We start from the raw sequence: 25,732 nt of genomic DNA, 5'->3' as shown, positions 1-25,732 counted from the left end.
AATGCTTAGATATAGAATTAAATTCTATAGTATTTTTTGAAGTAATCACCAGTTTTTGATCTTGTCCATTAATTCAATTATTCTTTAGTGTGTTTGTTCATACCTCAGCATGAATATACGTACTCATTGTCCCTGTTCCTTGTCTGGACTATAGTCACAACATAGAAAACAGTTCTGGCTATTTCTACCTTTATCCAAAGCAAGCCTCCCTTTTCTCCCTGTGCTCAATAGCTGAAAGTATAGATTACGGATCCTTTAACCCTGTTGATGGACTTTGAGCTTGTAGGAGCCAGACGTGAGAGCCCAAAGACTTTCCTGGCATCCATAGTCCGTTTTTCCTTTTATATGACTCAGGAGCTGGGTGGAGGAATAATTATCCGTCCTTGATGCGACATGGCATGTCCCTGTCTGATTCCTTGCCTTGCTCCTGAGGACATATTACCCCATGCACGGCATCACTTATGACAACAGTAACAAACACACATTTTCTCTCCACCATGAGCACCCCCCTTCAGTGAACATACCATCTCTTTTCCAAGATGCTCTTTACCAAAATACTTAGAAATGTGGTCTAAACTTGCTGTCTCCATTTTCTCACCCACCATTCAGACCTCCCCAGAACACCCCCATCACCTTAGAGTTGACAGATAAAGAAAATAATTAACAAGATTTTGGTATAAACTTTCTTTTACTTCAGCATAAGAGACAATCTTTTTGTCACAAATTGAAGGTCAAATTGTTTCTAACTTTTATTTTCTACTTAACATTATAACATGGGTGCATATTTAGCCCTCTTGTAAATGAGACTTCAACGCCTGTACAATTAATGAACCTGTGGAAGTATCATCCGTATTCCATGTAGGTGGTTTCATTTTTTCTTAAATTTAGGATTATAGGTGATACTGGGTTGGAAATCACTGTAGATAAAATTTCACAATGTTTTTACAAGTGGAATTGTGAAGTTAAGAGTGTGTATATTTTTAAGATCTTGATGTACACCTATTACCAAATTACCCTCTAAAAATCTTATATCAGTCCCTACAACATTTTCACCAACAGTGGATGTTTCTGCACAACTTTGACAAGGCTATACATTTCCTGTAAAATAACTTCATTAGGTACTTAACCCCTTAAAAAATCATCCTTTTAGTTAAATTTGGACTTCTTTTATTATAGTAGAGGTTGAACATTTAAAATACATACAACCTTCTTCTCCTGTGAAGTGCCTGTTGTAGCTGTGTCCCCTTCTCAGGTGGATGTCATCCTTCGGGGCAGTCCAGTGGTCTCCTTAGGAGGATAAATTTTGAAATTAGACACGCTGAGTTGGCCAACACTTTCCTGTGTGTGACCAGGGGGAAGTTGCACGCCCTCCTCAAGCTCCTGTGTTAGTAAGACAGTTAACATTCTCTCTTTTTTTTTTTTTTTGTGAGGAAGATCAGCCCTGAGCTAACATCCATGCTAATCCTCCTCTTTTTGCTGAGGAAGACAGGCTCTGAGCTAACATCTATTGCCAATCTTCCTCCTTTTTTTTTTACCCCCAAAGCCCCAGTAGATAGTTGTATGTCATAGTTGTACATCCTTCTAGTTGCTGTATGTGGGACGCGGCCTCAGCATGGCCAGACAAGCAGTGTGTCAGTGCGCGCCCCGATCTGAACCTGGGCCACCAGTAGTGGAGCGCTCACACTTAACCACTAAGCCATGGGGCCAGCCCCAAGACAGTTAACATTCTTAATGCCTTGTTGTGAGGATTCACAGGAAGCACTTGTGACCTGACTTGCCATCTGACGCCAACTAACTTATTTGATAAAAGTGTATTTAGGTTTTGTTTTGCTTGGCTGCTGCACTTGGTGCCGAGTGTGCACCAGGAAGATGAACACGGCCCTGCCCAGTCAAGGGATTCCTCTCTGAACAATATTAATCCCTACCTATTATATTGTTTCCAATTTTTTTTCTACCATGGTCTTAATTTAATGACCTCTGTTTACTTCTCAGTTTGTCTCAACTTCTTGGAGCACATGACATATTAGGATGGTAGTTTAGGGGGAGAAACCTCAGGCCTGGGAACTGACCCAGGCTGGTGTGTCTGGGCCCCACCTACCACCTCCCGGCTCTGGGAGTAGAGGGAATCCGTGTTGTGCAATGGACTCAGCGTCCTCCCTCCACTCTCCTCCCGTCCTCAGCACCTGGTCTTCAGCCGTTTTCCTTCTGTTTCATGAATGTTCTACAGGTTCTGATCCCAAATCCTCCTCTTTTTGTCTACAATGCTTTTGCTAGAGACCTTGTTCACAATCATGGCTTTACGTTCCTATCTGAAGATCCCCTTAGGAAGCTGGTGTCAAGGGTAGGGAACTGGGGGAGACTTAGCAAGGCCTGTCCCTTCTGACGCCTCCTCTGGTCCCTCTGACTTGGAGACGAGGGTGTTTGTTCCCCTCCTCGGGGTATAGGAAGGGCACCTCTTGCCTGAGGGCCTCCTGACCTGCCTCAGGGGAAGGTGAGAGAGTTGTTCCTGCACCTGCTGTTTCTCACATTTCTTCAGCTTGAATTTGCCAATTCACCAAGGTAAATATTTTCAGTAGCATGTCCTCAACCCTATCAAACTTTACCTGAATACCCTGGAAACGCCTGAGCTGTAATTCCTTTTTTCCTCTTTTCTCAGGCCTCCACTAGATCGAGCTCATCTGTTATGTTCTTTGCCTCAACTAGGCATCACCCAGTTGCCCACCTTGAAAGCTGTTTCTGACACCTCGTCCCCCTGAAGTTTGCCGCCTGCCCACCTACCCAGCAGTGTTTAGCGTCTGCTGTGTCCCCAGCTTGCCTGGGTCATCGCCACACCTCCACACTCGCCTCCACTCAAGTTGTCCATCTAAGGCACACCTTCACAGGACCATGACGTGTTCCACCAAAATAGCTAGCATGCAGGTTCCAACAAAGCTGCTGAGTTCTCTGAAGGTGGAGTCCATACGGGCACTCCCAGTATCTAGCAGCATCACAGATACACAACAAATGGTTGTTTGTTGGTGCTATGCAAACATAGCACCACAAATGGTTATGGGGACATTGTGATGCTTAGAATGTCATGGTTCCTAAGACCTGGATGGCACCTTGGAGATAGTTTAGTTCTGCAGGTCCCAAAATGGGGGCCAAGGCATCCCAGGGCACTGCGGGATATGTTTAATTTTTGAGGGAAACACAATGATACTTGGCATATGTCACATACCACACAAGCCACAAGCTAGAAGTAATTCAGAATTTCCACACTGGATGGTACTACATTCTTGTCAACAATGCCATACTTCCGGGAAGCTGGGTTTCGGTGGTTGTTGTGTTGGGGAGCGAGTATCACATGAAAATCAGTGTAAATAGGATATGAGGGAGGTGGGGTCTGAGCTGATGCTAAGATTTGAGAAGATGTGCAGTGCATGACGGAGCGGAACTTCCATCTGTTAGTATTTGTGGTTACCGAAGAATGGAATCAAATTTTGATTTTTTTCTTTTCATTATGTTTATTATGTTTTCAAACAGCTACAAAGTTGTTAGGATGTAAATGCTGATGAAGTTGTTTGGATCTACCTAATATACTGAACTGTTAACTATTTCTTTTGTCTTGGGGGATTTGAAAATATTGCTGAGACATTAAGGGCACCAGGAACTGAGAGAGTTTGGAAATCTCTTGAAATAGTCTAATTCAGTGGTTCCTAACTGGGCGATTCCCCCCAAGGGGACATTTACAGTTTACTGATGACAAATATGAATTCCATTATCCAATAAAACACCAGTAATCAATGTGCACACTGTAAGTCTTCAATTTTTTTTGACACATTATTTGTGTATGATCGATGGGAGTTCTTTATCAACAAATAAATGAATAAGCAGGGATGTAATGAACCATGCAATTGTAAGCCGTTGTAAAAACAACACCAAGACAAACATCTGTACAGTAATTTGCCTACAGCTAATGGGAAGGGCATATTCTAAGTGTGTCAAATCCTTAGGAAGTCATTTAAAGTATAAATAATAGAAAGCAATGTTAGTGGCTCTGAGCTGCTGATTTCTGATGAAGGTATAGGTGGAAGTGGAGATTTTCCTCTGGGCTTCACTGAGGTATAATGTCTGTATTTTGTAACAAAGAATGATTTAACTCAACATGCTTTACATGATCCTGTTCAGGGCCTCAGGCTGATAAGAAAAGCATTAATCATAAATATGAGAAACTAATGCTTTAAGTCCTTCCTCTGAGGATCCCATTAGTCTCCTGTCCCAGGACTAATTACTTACAGTCAAGGAGGCTCATTCATGTAAATATGTGTTTTGTCAGGAATGCAAAACCTGAGCTCACTCTTGAAACTTCAGCTCCATTTACACGTGCAAAATTTATGGGAGATCAAGTAGAAATGGCCATGCCAAGCATAATTAAAAAGCTGATGGAAATGGGATAGATACTGCCATTCACTCAGCTTTGCTGTACTCTTTTTTTTTTTTTTTGTGAGGAAGATCAGCCCTAAGCTAACATCCATGCTAATCCTCCTCTTTTTGCTGAGGAAGACCGGCTCTGAGCTAACATCTATTGCCAATCCTCCTCCTTTTTTCTTTTTCCCCAAAGCCCCAGTAGACAGCTGTATGTCACAGTTGCACATCCTTCTTAGTTGCTGTATATGGGACCCGGCCCCAGCATGGCGGGAGAATTGGCGCGTCTGTGCACGCCCGGGATCCGAACCCGGTCCGCCAGCAGCGGAGCGCGCGCACCCAACCGCCAAGCCACGGGGCCGGCCAATGTTGTACTCTTAATTAAAATAGAAGAATTTCCCAAGTGTGACATGTTCGTGAGATTTTAAAGATAATCGTTCTTCCAAATCACATGAAATTTTCTACAAGAATAATAAAAATAATAATCATAATAAATAATCATAACAACATTATTATTCACCTCTATTAAGAAAAATTGTTTAGACCCAATACTTGCCTGCATGCATTTATTGTGACTACTATAATTCCCGAGCCAAATCTAAAAATGTTTGTGTGCACTGTGTAGCCAGGTAGAGGGGAACAGTGTTGGGAAGAGGTGAAAGAGAGTAATCTTAAAAAGTGGTGCTAAAGTTTTGAAACATCAGTTAGTAACCTCCCTGGGAAGGAAGAGTCTATCACTCAAAAGTCTATGAAGATCTATCTAATTTTTAACTCCTGTAAGCAGGAAACAAGCAAGTGAGATGCTGATAATAGAGTGGGTCATGGTAATGGGGGAAAGAGATGGTTTCCATGCCTTACAATTACATCAAAAGGCACTTACTTTTTTCTTTTATTGTGTTAAAATTCATATAAAAGAAAATTCACTGTTTTAACCGTTTTAAAGTGTCCAAATCAGTGGCATTCAGTGTTTCATACTATTGTATACTGCACCACCATCTAGTTCCAGAACATCTTCATCACCACTAAAGGAAGCCGCATACACATTAACTGACTTACTTTTGTTTGGAATTTTTCTTATGGTGAACACGATTTATTTATAAAATACTCTAATCCATTGAATGGCAAGCTATGTTATAAAAAGGTTCTGTCGTGTTCATTCACTTAATAATTCTAGATTTGAGAGTTGCAGAAAGATAGTTTTCATATTGTACTGAGAATAAGGTCACTATCAAAAGACATTAGTGATCTTTGCTTTTTATGGATTTACATGATTGGAATAAGATGATCTATAACTGACAACAAAGATTAAATATGTCTGGGAAGCAAACAGCAATATACCGGGCTTAAAATGCAATATTACAGACTGCTTAGCAGCTAAAGAGGGTTTACACTGAAGAATGGTGGATGTAATTTCTTTGAAAAAATTATAAGCAAAAGGATTGAATTTAATCTAATATCACCACTAAAGCTTGCTGCAATCTTATGCAGTATTTGAGTAGTACCTAAGGCCAAGAAGATGATCCTGAATTAGCAGAGCATACAAATCAGCTTTTCGATTTTTATCAGATTATCTGCATTACTGGCTAATGCTGATGTATTCAGTAACATGCAATAAGCACTCTTGAGCATCATATTTCTGTGGTGTAAAATATCCTCAAAGCACATTTTAATTGTTTTAACAAGATAAAGTATGCTATTTTTGCATGAATAATATTATCAGTATTACATTAAATCTCTTCATTTATTATCGCTAATGCTACTTAAAAGAGATGTTAATAGAGTAATTCATTCTCATACCATGACCTTGGTCAGGAGTACATGATGGTTCATATTCATTATGCTGAGCTAAGAGAGGGCTTCTGTTATAATATCACTTAATTTATATTCTGAAAAATGCTCCGGGGACAAGTTGCTCTCATGCATTAGAGTTCTATCTAAATCACCATATTTGAAGACAAGTGGGGATGGCAGATAACTATTAAACAACTCCTCTGTGTATTCTTGGCTCTTCCAGAGACGCAAATGAAAGAGCTAAATTCCAGTGACCTCATCTAAACATACAATTTACCTGTGCAAATTCAGTATGCATTTACATGCTATATGTTGGGGTTTACATTAGAATTAAAGCACTGGTTAAATGCCATAACATACATGGGTCGTACACATGACCCATTACAGAGCCACACATGAGGAAGGTGTGCTTTCCTCATAGCTAGATCAGGAAGACATGGCCAATAGCTACCTTTTAAAAGTGTGAGCACCTGTGGTCTTTGGCTGTATCTACGCTTTATCAGAACACAAGATGTGCATGTGTGTGTGCATGTGTGTGCGTGAATCAGCTGTAGGAGATGCCTGTGATAAGATATGTGTGCTAAGAGAAAAAAGTTCCCTTTCTTTTTCAAAAAGTAACTCCAAATAAATCTATAGTTAAGTATATCACAAAAATGGGCATATATATAAGGCAAATAATAATTTTGAAATGACAATATATTTTACATCGATTAATTGGATTGGCCATTCTTTTAGTGCAGTAAAATTCTTTAAAAGTAGTTTAATAATACTTTTAAAAGTGTTTGAAGATATTGTAATGGACTGGATAATTTTAATTTATAGCTTCACAGAACAGAGATATTGTTGGGACAGTTGATAAGTACAAATCTTAATTTCAGAGCTAAGAGGGACAGGTTTAAGTCTCTTTATTTTGTGGAGAAGCAAACCAAATCCAATGGATTAAGCAACATTGCAAAATCACTTAACTAAAAGGTAGGGAAAATTCACAGTAAATGCCTAATAAATGTATTTGCAACTCATGAGTTTAGTGTGAGCTGTGTAGAGAGAAAAAATTTGTAAATAAGGGAGAAAATTCATCTTGATACAGAATGAAGCTCTAGAGTTAGGTCAAGTCCACTCCTTGCTACTTAAATGGTTTAGTGGTGGTGATGGTGGTGGTGGTGTTGGTTGTGGTGGTGGTGGTGGTGATGATGCTGTTGGTGTTGCTGATGGTGGTGGTGTCGGTGATGGGAGTGATGGTGGTTATGGTGTTGTGTTGCTGATGTTGTTGGTGTTGGTGTTGGTGGTGGTTATAAAAGATTGAGGAAGATGAAAGGAAAAGAGGTCTTTACAACTGTGCAAAAAATAAAGTAAAAGCTTTGTGATATCTGAGAGAGTGAAATCAGAAAGTCCAAACCCTCTCAGTTGCTGAATATTCTGCATTTTTTTAAAAAGTGTGTAAATGAGTGATGGATGACAGTGAGAATGAAAATATTACGTTATAAACATGAAATCAAAGGATATAGTCTCAAAATACAGATCTAAAATTAACTGCAATAACTAAATTTCTATAACATTAAAAGACAGTATTTTATAGTCAAATATCTAGTTAGGTCTTTCTGCCATTTTTGTTTTGTTTTGTTTTGTTTTGTTTTGTTTGGGGAGGAAGATTAGCCCTGAGCTAACATCTGTTGCCATTCTTTCTCTTTTTGCTTGAGGAAGATTATCCCTGAGAAAGCATCAGTGCCAATCTTCTTCCACTTTGCATATGGAACGACGCCACAGCATGGCTTGATGAGCCGTGTGTAGGTCTGTGCCTGGCATCCAAACCCATGAACTCTCTGCCAAAGCAGAGTCGGTGAAATTGACCACTATGCCACCAGGACACCCCAGTCTTTCTGCCTTTTTTAAAGAATGCAGCACACTATTGAAGGCATGATACTATGCATGAAGAATATATAAAACATTCCATCCTAAAATTATGCACTCCCAGCATCCCTTCTTTTATTTTGGTCACATAACAAGAGGTAAGAAATGTAATTATTTTACTCTTTCTTGCTCTTTTGAACCAAAAACCCTGGATTGCCAACATCAGCACTGACACCTGCTAAGGAAAGGTACACATTATTGACCATTTGGAATCTCAATTTTCTTATCATAAAAATTAGGGAGAACACTATTTCACTTAAAAGGTAGGTGCAAGAGATCTTGCTAAACCAAGTAGCATGTATCTGAGTTGTTTACCATAGTACCTAAAACATAGCAGGTGATCAATAAATGCTAATTTTTACCTCCTTTCCTGATAAAGAATCCTAGGAACATAAACAAGCAGACAACTTCCCACAGTTATACATCAAAGTAAAAATACTGTGGGCCCAGAGACTGAGCGTTTTTTCGAGCTGCCTTGATTTTGGACATTCCTATTTTCCGCTTCAATTTAAAAGAATTACAATCAAAACTTGTCAACGGGTTTTACAGATGATCACGTAACAACAAGAGTTACATCTTCTTTGAGAAATAATGTTAATGCAATGGTCACTGTGTTAATCAGTTGTTTCATTATTTTAATTTCTATATGCTTTAAATTTTGTTCTCCTTTCCGGTTTTTAAAATACAATGACACTTTCTGTTAGATCATGTTTATCAAGAAAAAAGGCCAATATTGACATTATATAAAAGAGACTATTCATCCTCCTACCTTCATCTAACCGTGTGCTCAGATCCCGCCTCCACCCAGCACTGGGCAACTCCACGCCCAGGACTCTTGGGGCGTTTGAAACACAGCAGATTCTCAATCTTAGTAGGTCTGTTGAACTGAACTGAATTCAACTGAATGTAATAAAGAGGGTATTTTATATTGTGCTAGAAATAATATCAGTCTTCACAGAAGCAGGTAAGTATAACTGTATTGTTATAGTAAACCATATTTGCTACTGACATTACAAAAATTTGAAATATGTGATTTGAAAACTTAGCACTAGTAGAGAATGTCCAAGCTATGATTGTCACAGTTTGCCACCAATGGGCATAAAACCACATCAGGTCAAATTACAATTGACACATAACAGTAACACGTGTCTGACCACCATCAGGAGGGTCAATCCTTGACAGTTCAGAAAAAAATACATGAATGTTCCTAAACAGTGCTGCCCAGAATGTCAGCATTGTCTTAGAAACTCTGCCCTGGATGTGTAGATGGGGAGGAAATGCACAGAGCACTTGGGAAGAGCCAGTGTTTTAGGGGGAATGAAGAGTACACTTACGCTTAAAAGGCGTTTCATAAGTTTGGTTTTTAGTGTTTTTAGATCTATTGAGTCACCCCTTTGGGGACTATTTGAAAATACACGAAAGTGGAAAATGTGAGCCTAATGGTATTGCAGAGAAAGAGTAAATTGCTCTTTTGAGGGTGGGGAGGATTGAAGAGATATATTAACCCTTTCAGGACCCTCAGGCAAATTTCTTCTATTGAAGTTAAAAAGCTTAGTGCTCCCAAACTTTTAAAATACATCTCCCAACGTGATCAATGACCCTGTTAAATCCAGCGTCTTGAGAACTAGTTCTGTCTTTAGGTTTGCAAAAAGGAAACTTTTTCTGTGTTTTTTCCTAAGGAATATAAATATATATAGTCCAAACTCTCAACACTTAAGAATAAATATTATTTTATACTGTTTCTATTTTCAATCCTGTTATTTAAAAATGTTTCATATTCTGACAGCACACTAATCATTAAAGATACTTTCAAATGAAGCTATTATTTAGGTCATATAATTTAATCTTCCCTGATCTCACAATTTTAGAATTTTTGCACTTCTGTGGGTATTATAAGTGGGAAAAAATGAATATAACACCTAGGTAATATTGCTGGATACTGCCATCTAGCCAGGCCAGTAACCAACTTTCTGACCCATAAATCTGTTTGCTGACCACATGTAGATATTCTGAGTAGTTTGAACTAAATACTGGATCCATGGCAGCCTTTCTATGCTTTGTTGTCTTCCTGTTTTATTCTCACTCTACCGTAGAGCATTTATTATAGCACCACAATGAGTAGTGTCCGGTCAGCAGAGTGTGGACACTGACAATTCTGAGGGGCCCCTGACATCCACCCTTCTCTGTGTGTCTCGTAACGGAGGTACTCATATGATCTCAACACTGGCTAGAGTTTGAGTCCAGGAAGTCAGGGTCTTTCCCTGACTCATTTATTTTTTACACGCATTATCACTCAACCATGCTACCATTGACAAATTAAAAGTGCTGGAATGGAAGTGAACGCACAGCATTATCGAAGCCTCTAAAAAAACCCAAAAGAACTAACCATTTTCCGAACATGTATTGGGGCATTTTTCTCTCTGCATGGGGTGGAGCTGGGGACCAGACACAAATCCTAGTCCTCAAGGATCCTGCATTCTAGTGGGAGGAAGACAGACCACATGCGAGGTGAATAAGCCAATCACATCGCCTCTTAGATGGTGAAAGTTCACAAGAGAAACAGGCAGGAGGAGGTTCTCTAACACAACTGACTTTAAAGGGCTCCTGCTTTGATTTGGTTTTGATAGATTTATTTCCTCGTACCATAATTTTGACCAAATTCTCCTTTGATGGGTACCTTACCTAAGGGAACATAATATGGACGTGGTAAATTTTTAGGTCACGTTGTCTCAATCACACTGAGAGTATACATCGCTCTTCAGCAGATGTGTTGGCACTGCATCACCTTCATATGCTTTCTGCTGGACAATATTTTTCATCATCATCAAATATTCTGACATAGCGCATATTACTGTTTTTATCCCGTGCCTCTATAGTGACTCAAAGCGATACGGTCCTTTCCCCAAGTTTGTCACCGCGCACACGGCGAGGGCGGGAGCTCACCCTTCTGATCACTGTCGCCGCCTCTATTAATCACCTCCGTAGCCTGCTGCCCTGCTCTCCATACCTTTTGCTCACTCTGACCGCATCTCCTTCTGGCACCAGGCTTCAGCATTCATGCCACAGGACACTCTGCCTTTAGGGGAGACCTGTTCTCTGAATTTATGTTAAAAATTTCTTTCAAAATAATATAAAAACACTAAAATATCATTGTCTCACTTATCTCCACCTTCAATCAATAATAATTAAAAATATTTCCCTAACATCTTTCCTTCTTCAATCTGAGAAATGCTGTTTTCCTCTAGGTAACAAGATTCATCTGAGAAGATGAAAGGGTCCTTATTCCACCCATCCAATTCTCCCTTAGTATTTCCTAGAGTTCTACAACACCTGAACATAAATATCCCTTCGGTTTATTTGTATTTCATAAGACAATGTGTTCCATAAATTTTCTATGCACAACATAAAAATATTTAAGTTCTCATCACTTGCCTCAAAGGGGGACTTAAGCTATGAACTGAAAAAGACGTCAGCTCTTTCTCCACATATACCCCACATAGCACATCCTCGCACTGAGGTTCTTCTGATGCCCTCCTGCTCAGATGCTTTTATTCAGCATCCACTGAGCGCCATCCATGTCTCAGGCCCGTCGTGGAGGTAAGATCAGAGATCCCACTCTCATGTCAAGGAGCACACAGTGGCAAGTGCAAGAAGTGACAGGACAATTACAGGATGGGTGACAAGCGCTCTCCTAGAGCCATAGAGGAGGAGGACCTGACCAAGATGGAGGAGTGAAGAAAGGTTCTTCAGTTGTGCTGAAGAAACGTGTAAAGAGGTGGAAGCATAGTGGTGATTGTGGGGAGGATGACGTGAGATGGGGACTCAAAACAGGGCTGAGCGTCTGGCTTGGCCAGAGGCAGTTCCACTGGGAAGTTGGTGCAGCCTGACTGTGAGGGCTGCAACATGCACTTTTCCAGGCCCTGCACTACATGTTTTATTCATACTTTTGTATCATTTTCCTTATAGGTGCCCTTTCCCAGTCAAATTTTTTAATACTCGTACTCTACAAAGCCTGAATCCATCCCTGCATTTGGGTGATGAGATTCTCATCTGTAGGAATTACAGAGGGAAAGCAAGTCTGGTGCACATGGAGAGAAATTATAAATTTAATCTTGGACTGCTGGATTTGAACTGCCTATGGGATCTAAAGCTGGGGAGATCCAGTAGAAAAGACAGCTGGGTTTTGAGACCCAGTCCTCAGGAATTGTTGAAGGCACAAGATGCTCAAGTCTTCCTATGGTTTATTCCTATAGCTTTTACATTTCCCAACAACTTCACACAGAGAAGTTGTGTGTGTGTGTGTCTATATACATGCATTCATTTGGAAAGGGAGTTTCTGCTGCTAAAAAGTACTCTATGCCACCATAGATGAGATACTATTCTCATCTTGCAGGTATGAAACGATGCCCTAAACTGAAATGACTTGCTGCACCTCACCTCTCAAAGTAGAGTCCAGTTTTTCTGACTCTATTTTCATGTTTTATCATCACAAAGTGCTGTCCACAAGGGTAGAGTATCACTTAAGAACTAAAACAAACAAAACAAAACCAGAACAGTCTATTTACTTCTTTGCATCATTTATAAAGCTATTAAGTAACATTAATTCTAACCGTGGTCTCTGGGGATCCACAAAAATCGGTTTCCAGTCCCTTGATGAATGGATGTTTAATAACATTTGGTATAAAACCTTATCAAAGGATTTCTTAAAGTCTAAATACATCTTGTGCACAGCTCTCCTCCTGCACAATCCTCTTTCCCCAGTCAGCTAACACAGTGGACTTTTTATTGTGCTGTTGGTTGTCGGGAAGAGTTGGCACAGGGAGGGAAGAACGAAGACAAATGAAGAATAAATACGAGTGAACTGCAAAGAAACTTGGAAAGAAACACAAAATGGAAAACGAGGAAAAAGCTAAAATTAGGCAGAGGTGGGAAAACAAAAGAAGCAAGTTCTAGAAGATGTAGGATCATACAATTAAAGGGAGATAAAATGAATTTTAAACTGATCATTATGATTTCTGAATAGCTTGTTATGTATCACACGGTGTACTAAGCTTTTCAGGCACCGTCTGCTTCAGTTCTCCCTGAAACTCCTTGTGGCCGTGCTTTCCTAAACTCCACTCAACAGAGGAGGGGACTTGAGGGTCAGGGAACTAAGATTCATCCCTACCCAAGGCCAGCCACCTGGGAAGTGTAGAGTTGGGCTTTGAATCCAAGTCAGTCAAAGGCCAAGCTCTTAATCAGTAGCATATTTAAAATTACTTCAAAACTTACGTTTGCATGGTAAATGTTTGCATAATTAATCCTTTTGCAAGGAAAAAAAATGGTATTATCACATGATAAAACTTTCTTGTCAGTCAGATCTATCATCTATCCATCCATGCATCTGTCCACCATCTATCCATCCATCCATCCATCATCTATCTACCCATCCATCCATCATCCATTTATCTATCTGTCTGTCTATTTATCTATATTTACTTCGGGTTTATTTTCTGTCTTTCTCTTCAATAATAAAAAGGACTAAGAAGGCAAGGCTGTGTCTGTCTGGACTACTATATTCCCACCTCGTGAAACAGTGCCTGGCACACAGTACATATGCATACACACCTGTTGACTAATCCTGTTTCCCCCTTACTGCACAGCCTCTCTCTAACTACACATTTAACTAGTAGATAGACACTTGGCTGGCCTTCTGTGTACAATCAGCCTCAGTGAGGAGACAATGCCAGAGTGGGCTGAAGGAAGGGGCCCAGGAACAATACAGCCGCAGCCTTTTGGGTGGAGATCGGTACAACCCACTTTCTCCCACATTGTGATGTCATGTTCATCTCCGCGTCTCATCATGAGAAGTCCTTTCTCTCCACATTTCAAATGTTCGGTCTAAATGACAATGTCCCAATCCCCTTCTTAGACCTAGCTTATCCTTCTCTCTCCCATAATCTCTCTATTTCTCTTGAAGTATTCCCACTTCCCTCTTTTCTGGGGAGCATTGCATGAGCATCCTGCTGGTGAGCAGAATTAGGAAAAGTGAGCAGCTTCCCTCCATTTCTCCCCTCCTAGCCTACGAGAGAAAAAGAACTAACTGAGAACACAAAGATTCTAGAAAGACCTGGAGCTTTACATCGTGGTCAGTTTTGTCTGGCATTGACCCTCTTTGTTGCCTCACTAAATCCCTCATGAGAAAATTTCAAAACTATGTTGAAAATGGTAGAGTTTTCTAATTCTGTCTTGCTATGCTGGTAACTGATTTGAGTATTCAGAATGGATAATCTAAGGAAACAGAAAAGGATGCAAATAATGGTTGAATAAGTTAGTGAACATGCCTAGGGGCTTACCTGTAACAAAAGAACCAAGGTGCCAAGTGTAAGTACCAGGTGTATCGTGTACAGGTATCAAGAAATAAAGTGTAAGGAGATCATGTACTTAAATATAATATCAATACTCTTCTATATATTAAATGCTTTTCATTCCAAGTTTTAATTTTCTTTGACTAGTTTTATTTTTTAGAATCCAAAGTTGTACGTCTGTATATAGATATAGATTTGGATATATAGATAATGGACATATAGGTACATATTCCTCTATATGTAAATTGCTGTGTGCCTAGGAAGAGACTCTTTGTGCACACAAGGAGCGTTTTAGGTGGTCTTGAAGTACAGGTACCCGAATGTGTATGACTCTGATTGACACACTCTGATTTATGGGAACGTGGCTGACGCTCCAGAAGATGTGATTTAGTAGTCACTGGTTATTTCAATTTACTCTTTTTGCATTTTTAATTAGTAAATGAATCCCTCATGGTCAGATGATTAATTGCACAATAATTCACTGCAGTACCTTCCTCTCCTATTTGTGCAAAGCCTGGTGCATAGAGAAAGCATCCGCAACGTGGGCTGACATCATAAATTATAGCGACGCATTCACACCACTCTCGTTCAGGTTGTGTCAGCACTTTCATTACAAACTCCCCTTTTCAAGGTGCTTAAAACTAAGCTGGGAAAATTCATTTTCAGATGGCAGCTGATATAGAGGATGTCCACCAGGGAGCAATGTTTTTAAACCAAATTTGAGAATTTACTTGGCCATTGTTAAAACTTCCTAGCAGATAAAGTTAGCAATGCACCTTTCTTAACTAATTCTATAAAATAAAAAAAAAATGAAATAAAAGTACTTCTCTTAGAGGCAGTGGTTCTAAGGTGAACTCTAAAATGATGTGAATTTTAGGTCCAGCCCATTTCTGTTTGTTTGTCTTTAATAGACTTTATTTCTCAGAACCGTTTCAGATTTAAAGAAAAATTTAAAAGATAACAGTGTTCCCATATATCCCTGCATATAGTTTTCCCTGTTATTAACATCTTACATCCATATGGTATATTTGTTACAATTAATGAACCAATATTGATACGTTGTTATTAACTAAAGTCCATACTTTTGTCCGGCTTTCCTAGTTTTCCCCTAACGTCCTTCCTTTTTCTGTCCCGGGATCCCATCCAAGACATTGTATTATACTTAGTCATCATGTGTCCTTAGCTTCCTCTTGGCTGTGACAATTTCTCAGACTCTCCTTGTCTCCTTTCTGATAACAAATCCTTGACGGTTTTGAAGAGTACAGGTCAGCAATAGTGCAAGCTGCCCCTCCATTGGAATTTGTCTGGTGTTTCTTTTCATGATTAGGGTTCACGAGTTTGGGAGGAAGACCACAGCAGGAAGGCACCGTTTCCACCACATCAGATGAAGGCCCATCCTATCAACTGCCTTATCGCTGATGACGTTAACCTTGAGCACCTGGCTAAGGCAGTGTTGTCAGGTTTCTCCACTGTAAAGTCACTGATTTTTCCTTCTTTACATACTGTACTATTAACAAGGAAGTCATTATGCACAACTCTCACCTAAGGAGTGGGGATTTAATTTCCAACTCCTTTAGACAGAGTATCGATGTAGGTTATTTGGAATTCTTCTGAATGGGATATTTGTCTCTTCTCCTCCATTTATTAATTTATTCAATCATTTATTTATATCAGTATAGACTCATGAATATTTATTTTTTACTCTGGGTTATAATCCAATACAAAGTTATTTATTCTGTTGCTCAAATTGTTCCAGTTTGAGCTGGTTTTTTTTCTCTTAGTTTCACAATATGCAATTATAATGAGAATGTCCCCTCTAAACATGTCTGAAGTAGGATTTGCTCCTCACAATTCAATACCTCTCATCAGTGCATATATGGCTATGGAGGTAGTGACCAAGTTCAAGCACCCAGTGCCCCACATGTTATACAAGTGTAACATCGAACTGGCACAAAGCCAGTCGGCTCTGAGTGAGCTCGAATTTTCTTTGTGGAACCGAACTTTCTTTTCAACCAGAACTTCAAAACAATACTCTAACAAACTTTCTCTGGAAATCTTGAGATGTACTAAAATGGAAAACAATAATGCTAATAAAGCCAACCAATTGACAAGGTGGTTATTTAATGCCATGATGAATGGTATTGTCTCCCTTCAAGCAGGCAGCTCTGGAGCATACACTCTCTGGTTTCAAATCTCGCCTCTGCATCCTTGTGTGACCTGGGCAATTTATTTCGGGACTGAACGCCTCCTCCCTGATAAACAGTGATATTAATAGGGTCCAGCTCATGGGATGTTGTAAGCATTAAGCGAGATCCTCTATGGAATATAAACGGGTGTTAGCTCTTCTCGGGGTCTTGCAACACCCCCTGTACAGCGGGCAGGATGCCTGCTCAGGTCTGAGAGATGGGCTGAGACCACAGGTGGTCATGCAGGCAGGAAGGAGACCTGTGTTGCAGTTAAATCAGCCCAGGACACGTTCCTGGTCAACCTCACAGGAAGTGCAGATTTTCCCAGAGCAGAAGTCAGTGGACAGTCAGCAAAGGCAGAGCAACAGAAGGAATCACGAGATACAGGGAGGACGTGGCATTTCATGCCGGTTTCCCAAAACTGTCCATTGGCTCTTCAGTATGTCCCGGACACCCTCTAAATCCCTCAGCACATAGAGCCCTTCGGAGGGAACCACATTCCAGGTCCATTTCTCAAAACAACCACTGGTATTACAATTGCTCCAGAACAGAACTACTTGCGGCCCTGCAAATGCTCCCTGCCTTTGCGTAACTCCATGTGCCTTCTTTCTGGACTCGTGTCCTGTCTGTCCGGCCTCGCACCTTAGATTTGGTATTCCCCTATCCTGCAAGGCTGAAATTCCCTGCCCTTCCAGGAGACCCCACACTGATCTTAGCATCACTGCTATGATCTACCTGGGCATCATTCCCCCAAAATTCTGGTTATCTTTTCAAAAAATAATTTAAGTAGTCATTAAACATAATTTAAAAATTTTAAGTATGAAACATTTTAAACATACAGAAAATCAGAATTCTGGTTTTGCTTGAGTCAGTTTTGTTAATGTCCTTTTTTTCTTAAAATATATACATATTGTTACATCAAATTCATATTTAAATACATATTATATGATGTTTTCTATATAGAAAGTTCCATATATAATATATATAAAGTTCTTCATATATAAAGTTGATATATGCTAAAACTTCACATACGTAAAGGAATTTATATAGAAAGAACATATATGAATTTCTTTATATGTATAATTAATTAATGGCATAGAGCTATAATATTTTCTTATAATTTTTAAAACTTCCCACTGTAGTTATGTACCCCCCTTATAATCCAAATATATATATATTTTATGAGCCTTTTCTCACTTTATTAAACAAACCTGCCCATTTTATTGTTCATTTTAAAGAACCAGGTTTTGGTTACGTTGATCCTCTCAATTGTACTTTTGTTCCCCATTGAGTTATTTCCCGTCTTAGGTCAATTATTTCTTACTTTCACCCTTTTAGGTTTACTCTGTTATCATTTCAACTTCTTGGCTTGGTTACTAAGCTAATTAGTGTTCTTTCTTTTATTCTAATATTTACATTTAAGTCTCTATTTTCTTATAATTACTGTTTATCTGCCACATAGAAATTTTGATATGTTGGTGATTAGCATTTTTGTCAATTTCTTCCTGCAATTCTTCTTCTGATGTTTGCCTTTGAGCTGTGTGCTTAGATACAAAGTTGATCAGATTGGATAGATCTTACTAAGCCTTTCTCTACTGAAACTTGTCAGCCTTTTACGAGTCCTTGTTAAAGTATACTCTGCGATATTAATATAGTTATGACAGACACTAGTGCACATTTTTTCTTCTCTATCAATTTTCTGAGTCATTATGCTTTATTTACGTCTCTTTTAAATAGCATATAGCTGAACTTTTAAAAGATCCAGTTGGAGAGTTGGTCTTACCAATTGGTAAACCAAGTCCATTTACATTTGCTGCGACTAATATAGTTGAGCTTCTTTCAATTTTCTTATTTGGTCATTTTTATTTTTTATTCCTTTGCTTCTTTGCATTCTTTCCTGTTTTCTTTTGGATGATTACATTTTGCTATTCTTTTTTTCTTCTATTCTTTTAAAATAAATTCATTACTTTTGTAACCTTTAGAAGTAACAATTAGCATTTTTCACATATTTGTGATTAGCAAAATCTAAAATTAACGTCTTTACTTTTCTCCTGAGCAATTATTCTGGTTTCAGAGAGCGTCTTTCCTTATTCTGTGGTATTTTTTCTGGTATTTCAGTTCTATCTTGTTTAGATACTCCTAAACTTAGTAATTGCTTTTGTTATTGTTTTATGCTGTTGATACCCATTAGCTCTGTTCACATATTTACCGTTTTTCTTTAGTTGCTACTTCTTTGTGAACCCTAGCTATCCTTCTAGGTCCAGTTTCCGTCCTCCTGCAGCATGTGGTTCCATCATCCAAATCTGTGAGAAATAGATTCTCTCAGCCTTTTTGCAGTAAGTTCTTTTTTCTCTCTCACCCTTTTCACTGTGTATAAAATTATTATTTTATAGTTAAATTTCCTATCCTACATTTTGCCTCCTCTTGTCTCTGTGGAGAGTATCTGTCTAATTACTGTTCTTCACAGAGCTCTCCTCTCTGACTGCTTTATGACTCTATTTTGTGTGTGTGAGGAAGATCAGCCCTGAGCTAACATCTGTCACCAATCCTCTTCTTTTTGCTGAGGAAGACTGGCCCTGGGCTAACATCTGTGCCCATCTTCCCTTACTTTATATGGGACGCCGCCACAGCATGGCTCAACAAGTGGTGCATTGGTCCGTGCCCGGGATCCGAACCTGCCAACCCTGGGCCGCCTAAGCGGAGCATGAGAACTTAACCACTATGCCACCAAGCCAGCCCCTTTATCACTCTATTTTAATCTCAAGCTTCTGTGGTTTTGTTATGATGTGTCTTGCTGTGGATTTACTTTCCTGATCTTTCCGTGGACTTACTATACTTCTTAAATCTAAGGTTTGTGTCCTTATGCATCCAAATGTTGCCTCTTTCCCATTCTCTCTCTTCTGTTTTGGCCATGAATTGGGCTTTTTCCTTCTTATATTCACATCTTTTAACCTCTTGTAATATTTTCTGACTTTCTCCTCTTTGTGCTGTTTACTGTCTACTGTGATTTCTCAATGCCATAATTTGAAATTCTTAATTCTCTTTTTAGCTTTGTCTAACTTGATATTTAATCTTGCCATTGAATTTTTATTCTGTTTTAATTAACTTATTATTTATTCCTAGAAGTTTTTATTCTTTTCTGTATCTTCTTTTTTTCCTAAAAGTTTATTGATTTATTAACGATTGATTTTCTTATGTTTTAGATCAGAACACTTATTTTACGTTTTTGAGGTGTCATTGGCATACGACACACTGCACACTTTTCAATTGTACTATCTGATAAGTTTTGACGTGTGTACCCCCATGAATGCATCAGCACAATCAAGACAGTGAGGATATTGATCACCTCCAGCTCCCTCCTCTCACGCCTCCCACTGCCCCTCTGTGTCTCCTCTCCCACTTCAAACAAGCACTAATCTGCTTCCTGTCACTTCAGATTCTTTTGCCTTTTCTAGAATTTTATGTAAATGGGATCCTATAGTTTTGTGGTAGTAGAATAATGGCTTCCAAAGGAATCCGTGTCCTAATCCCCAGAATCTGTAAATATGTCACCTCACATGGCAAAAGGGACTTTGCAGGTGTGATTAAGTTAAGGACCTTGACACGGGGGATTTTCCTGAGTCACCCTATTGTTTCAGTGTCACCACAAAGGGAGGAAGGAGGGCCAGAGTCAGAGAAGATGTGACAACAGAAGCAGAGGTTGGAGCTATGCGGCTGTGAGCCAAGGAATGCAGCAGCCTCTAGAAGCTGGAAAGGCAAGAAAATGATTCTGTCCCACCACCTCCAGAAGAACACAATCCTGCTGACACCTTGATTTGAGCCCAGTGAGCCCCATGTTAGGCTTCTGATCTTCAGAACTGTAAGACAAGACATTTGTGTTGCTTTAAGTCACCCTGTCTGCTATTTGTTACAGCAGTAAGAAGAAAGTGATACAAGAATGCTCTTTTTGTGTTTGACTTCTTCCAGTCAACATAATCATTTTGACATTCTTCCACGTTGATTTATCAACAGTTTATTGCTTTTATTGTTAAATAGTAATTGTTTGTATAGATTTAACACCCTTTAGTGGACATTTAGGTTGGTTTCAGTTTTTGGCTATTACAGATAAAGCTGCTATGAATGTTCACATATAAGTATTTGTAAGTGCATATGCTTTCTTTCTCCTGGGTAAATGCCTAAGTATAGAATACCTGAATCAGATTATAGATATACACCTAATTTTCTTTTTCTTTCTTTTTTTTTTTTTTGGTGAAGAAGATTGACTCAAAGCTAACATCTGTTGCCAATATTCCTCTTTTTGCTTGAGAAAGATTGTTGCTGTGCTAACATCTGTGCCAATCTTCCTCTATTTTTAGTATGTGGGATGCTGCCACAGCATGGCTTGATGAGCAGTGTGTAGGTCTGTACCCGGATCCGAACCCATGAACCTGGGCTGCCACAGAGGGGCACGCAAACTTAACCACTACGCCACTGGGCTGTCCCCAACCTACATTTTTAAGAAGTTGCCCAACTGTTTTCCAAAGTGGATGTACCATTTTACATTCCCATAATTAGTGTATGAGAGTTCCAGATCCCCCACATCCTCACCAACACTTGGTATGGTCAATCTTTCAATTGTAGCCATTTTAATAGGCATGTAATGGTATCTGCTTATCATTTTAATTTGCATTTACCTAATGGCTAATGATATCAAGCATCTTTTCATGTGCTTATTTGTTATCTGTATGTCTTCTTTGATGAAGTGTCTATTTGAATCTTTTACCCATATTTTAAATTTGGCTGTTTGTTTTCCTATGAATTCTTTATATCTCTAGATATAAATTTTTCTTATCAGATATATGCTCTGCAAATATTTTCTCCCAGCCTGTGACTTGGTTTTTTTTATATTCTTAGTATTGTCTTTCAAAGAGAAAAAGTTCTTAATTTTGAGGAAATCCAATATTATAAATTTTTTCTTCTATGGATCATGAATTTACTGTAATATCTATAAATAATTTGCCTAACCCAAGGTGCAAAGATTTTCTTCTGTTTTTTTCTAGAAGCTTTAGAGTATTACGTTTTAAATTTAAGTCTATGATTCATTTAGAGTTAGTTTTTTTATGTTACAGGTATTCTGTCCTGTTGATTTTAGGTCTATGATTCATTTAGAGTTGGTTTTGTTTATATGGTGCAATTATTCTGTTCTGTTGATTATCTGTCTATCTCGACAAGAGTACTATACTGTCTTCATTAAAGTAGCTTTATAACAAGACTTGAAATCTGTTAATGCTGGCATTTCTATTTTATTTTCCTTTTTAAAAGTTGCTTTGGCTGTTCTAGGTCCTATGCATTTCCATATGAATTTTAGAATCAGTTTTTCAACTTTTCAATTCCTAAACAAAGCCTGATGGTATTTTTATTGGCAATGTGTTGAATCTATAAATTGATTTGAGGAGAATCGAACTCATAACACTATTCAATATTCTGATGCATAAACATTGTATAACTCTCCATTTTAAAAATATTTTATAATTCCTTTCAGCAGTTTTTTCAGTGCACAGATATTGTGCATCTTGTGTCAAATTTATCCTTCAAAATTTCTTAATTTTTTATCCTATTGTAAATTATATTTTTTATTTCAATTGCCAATTATTCATTGCTAGTATATAGAAATTCAATGGATTTTTGTATATTTATCTTTTGCTGCCACCTTAATAAAATCACTTGTCTGTTCCAGTTGCTTATTGGTAGAATCCACTGGATTTTCTACATAGATGGTCATGTTGTCCTCACAGTTTTATTTCATACTTTCCCATATGGATGCATTTTATTTATTTATTTATTTGCCTAGAATCTACAGTATAATGTTGAATGGAAGTGATGAGAGTGGAATCTTCTTTTGAACAGAGTTATTTTAAATGTCACTTCTGATTATTACTTTATTATTTAGAATTATTTATAGATTTTTTAAATGTCATTAGTTGTGTCTTCTGGGATTTTGTTGTGTTATATTGGTTTCTAGTGAGTTTTTCAATTTTGACTGTATTTTCATCCTTAAAAGGGCTTGTTTTTTCTGTACCCATTACCTATAGTCTGGATTGTGCCAATGTACTCCATAAAGATTTTTTTATTTAATCATATCAGGTTATTATTACGAGCATCAATTATCATGATATTTTCTCAACTTAGTGAGTAGAGTAAATGCAAGTGTCCAATCCATGAGAAATGTAGATCCACAGTTTCAAATTCTCGGGAGAATCTTTTGTTTGGTTTTCACCCACAGAAAGGTGAAGAAGCAGAAAACTTCCTTTTGGTTCCTCTGAGTAAATTGATGAACTTTTCTCTGGTGAATACTTTTACTAATATTTTAACCTTTTGAGGGCTCTGGTAAAAGCAATTGCCTCAGTTCCAACTCCCCATCATGGAATGCTAAAGACTTCATCTTCTGTGTCTTCACAGGCAACGAAACATGCATAATAATCACGTCCACCATCACCTCCACCTCCACAACCCCCATCATTACCATCTTCACCAACACCTCCACCTCCACCACCTCCACCATCATCACGTCCACCATCACCTTCACCTCCACCATCATCACTGTCCACCATCACCTCCACCTCCACCACCTCCATCATTACCATCTTCACCACCACCTCCACTTCCACCACCTCCACCATCATCACTGTCCACCATCACCTCCACCTCCACCACCTCCACAATCATCACTGTCCACCATCACCTTCACCTCCACCATCATCACTGTCCACCATCACCTCCACCTCCACCACCTCCATCATTACCATCTTCACCATCACCTCCACCTGCACCACCTCCACCATCATCACTGTCCACCATCACCTCCACCTCCACCACCTCCACAATCATCACTGTCCACCATCACCTCCACCTCCACCACCTCCATCATTACCATCTTCACCACCACCTCCACCTGCACCACCTCCACCATCATCACTGTCCACCATCACCTCCACCTCCACCACCTCCATCATTACCATCTTCACCACCACCTCCACCTCCACCACCTCCACCATCATCACTGTCCACCATCACTTCCACCTCCACCACCTCCACCATCATCACTGTCCACCATCACCTCCACCTCCACCACCTCCATCATTACCATCTTCACTACCACCTCCACCTGTACCACCTCCACCATCATCACTGTCCACCACCACCTCCACCTCCACCACCTCCATCATTACCATCTTCACCACCACCTCCACCTGCACCACCTCCACCATCATCACTGTCCACCATCACCTCCACCTCCACCACCTCCATCATTACCATCTTCACCACCACCTCCACCTCCACCACCTCCACCATCATCACTGTCTACCATAATGGGTCCCAGAAGCAGCTCTCATGCGGATGTCTCAATTTTCAGTTCTTTCTTCTTGCTAGCACCTGGAGAGTCTCCTTCTTATTTGTAAGATAGCATCGCAATTAAAATAATTTTATCTAACACTTCTAGGGATTTGTAGCAGGACTACTTTTGTGTTATCTTACTTCAGCAGATGTAGGAAATGTAAGTAAGAAATCATCTTTTGTATGGTGGAAATTTCACTAGCTTGTTAGCCGCAGGTACTGCCAGGATGCTATAATGCTTCACTGATAGTTGGCACTCAATAAATGTTGGATGACAAGTAATTAATTTTGCAAATATGTCATGTATAAATGACCTTATTCAATTTCCTTCAAATTTGTTGCCCTAATAATTCTGATTGGCAGAATTATGCCTCTTTTACTGTGTTTGGTGTTTGGTGTTTTGTTCCAAACCCTCTCATGAATGTGATGGCTTCTGCCACCTATTTTTTCCCTTTTTCTTTTCCACTATGTAAACTCAACTCAATACAAGTGTTTTCCCATCGAGCTTTTTTTTTTTTTTGGTGCGGAAGATCGACCTTGAGCTAACATCTGTGGCAATCTTCCAGCATGGCTTGGTGGACAGTGCATAGGTCCGTGCCCAGGATCTGGACCTGTGAACCCTGGGCCACTGAAGCGGAGTGCAGAAACTTAACCACTACGCCACCAGGCCAGCCTCTCCCACCAAGCTTTTATAAAGATTTGGTGATGCTTTCATATTCTACCTTCACTCGGAACAGACTCTGATATAACACCTGGTATTCATGAAAATATTTCTAAAAGAAAGATAGGTCAACATTTTATCACTGTGTGGGGAGTGGATCCAACCCATTCCACTTCAGATCTGGGCTGAAAGGCCAATCAGGTTGATACTCTTTTCCCAAAGTAAGTGCTTAGATTAATTGAAAATAAGAGTGAGGTTGCATACATGCAAGAAAAGAAACAACCAGGCATCTAAAATAAAAATAGAAATTAAAATTAAATACGGCTGGGACAAAGAGAAAAAGAGAGAGAGAGCGAGCTAGAGAGAGACAGAGACAGATGGAGACAGAAAGAGAGATTGAGAGAGAGAGAGAGTGGAAGGGAGAACACCCATTTCTAACATGAGTAGGCACATGCATTCGCGGAGCTCAGCATTTAAATGCACCTTGTGATGAAATTTTTGAAAGACAAAGAATCCTTTTTTAAACTGATTAAGCAGATCTTAATTAATCTATGCATTTAACTTTTATATTTTATGTCATATACTAGGGTCCCATAAGGGAGGATCACAGCTACAGTTTTATTCCTGTGTTTTCTTTTATTTGCTCATATTCATTTATATCTTTTGCCAAGGCTGATATAAATCCTCTTTGCATTTCACTGCTTAATGTGAACTTATGAAATATAGCATGTTGATGCTTTCACCACACATTTCAAAAATTGTGTGTATGTGTGGATAAAATTTTCTTTCAGGGGTTTATGATTTTTTTATTTTGCTCAAATACCTGGCTTTGTTATCTTAATTTTCTTTTTTAGTTTCTGTTTTGTTTTTTATAATTTTATTTATTTTTTCCCCTAAAGCCCCAGTAGATAGTTGTATGTCATAGCTGCACTTCCTTCTAGTTGCTATATGTGGGGCGCGGCCTCAGCATGGCTGGAGAAGTGGTGCGGAGGTGCGCGCCCGGGATCCAAACCCCGGCCGTCAGCAGGGGAGCACGTGCACTTAACCGCTAAGCGACCGGG

The sequence above is a fragment of the Ceratotherium simum genome, chromosome 14 (genome assembly GCF_057802395.1).
Source record: "Ceratotherium simum simum isolate JZ-2026a chromosome 14, ASM5780239v1, whole genome shotgun sequence".
In the NCBI taxonomy this organism is placed as follows: domain Eukaryota; kingdom Metazoa; phylum Chordata; class Mammalia; order Perissodactyla; family Rhinocerotidae; genus Ceratotherium; species Ceratotherium simum.
The sequence above is the reverse complement of the archived record's forward strand: the minus strand, read 5'-3'. Positions refer to the sequence as shown.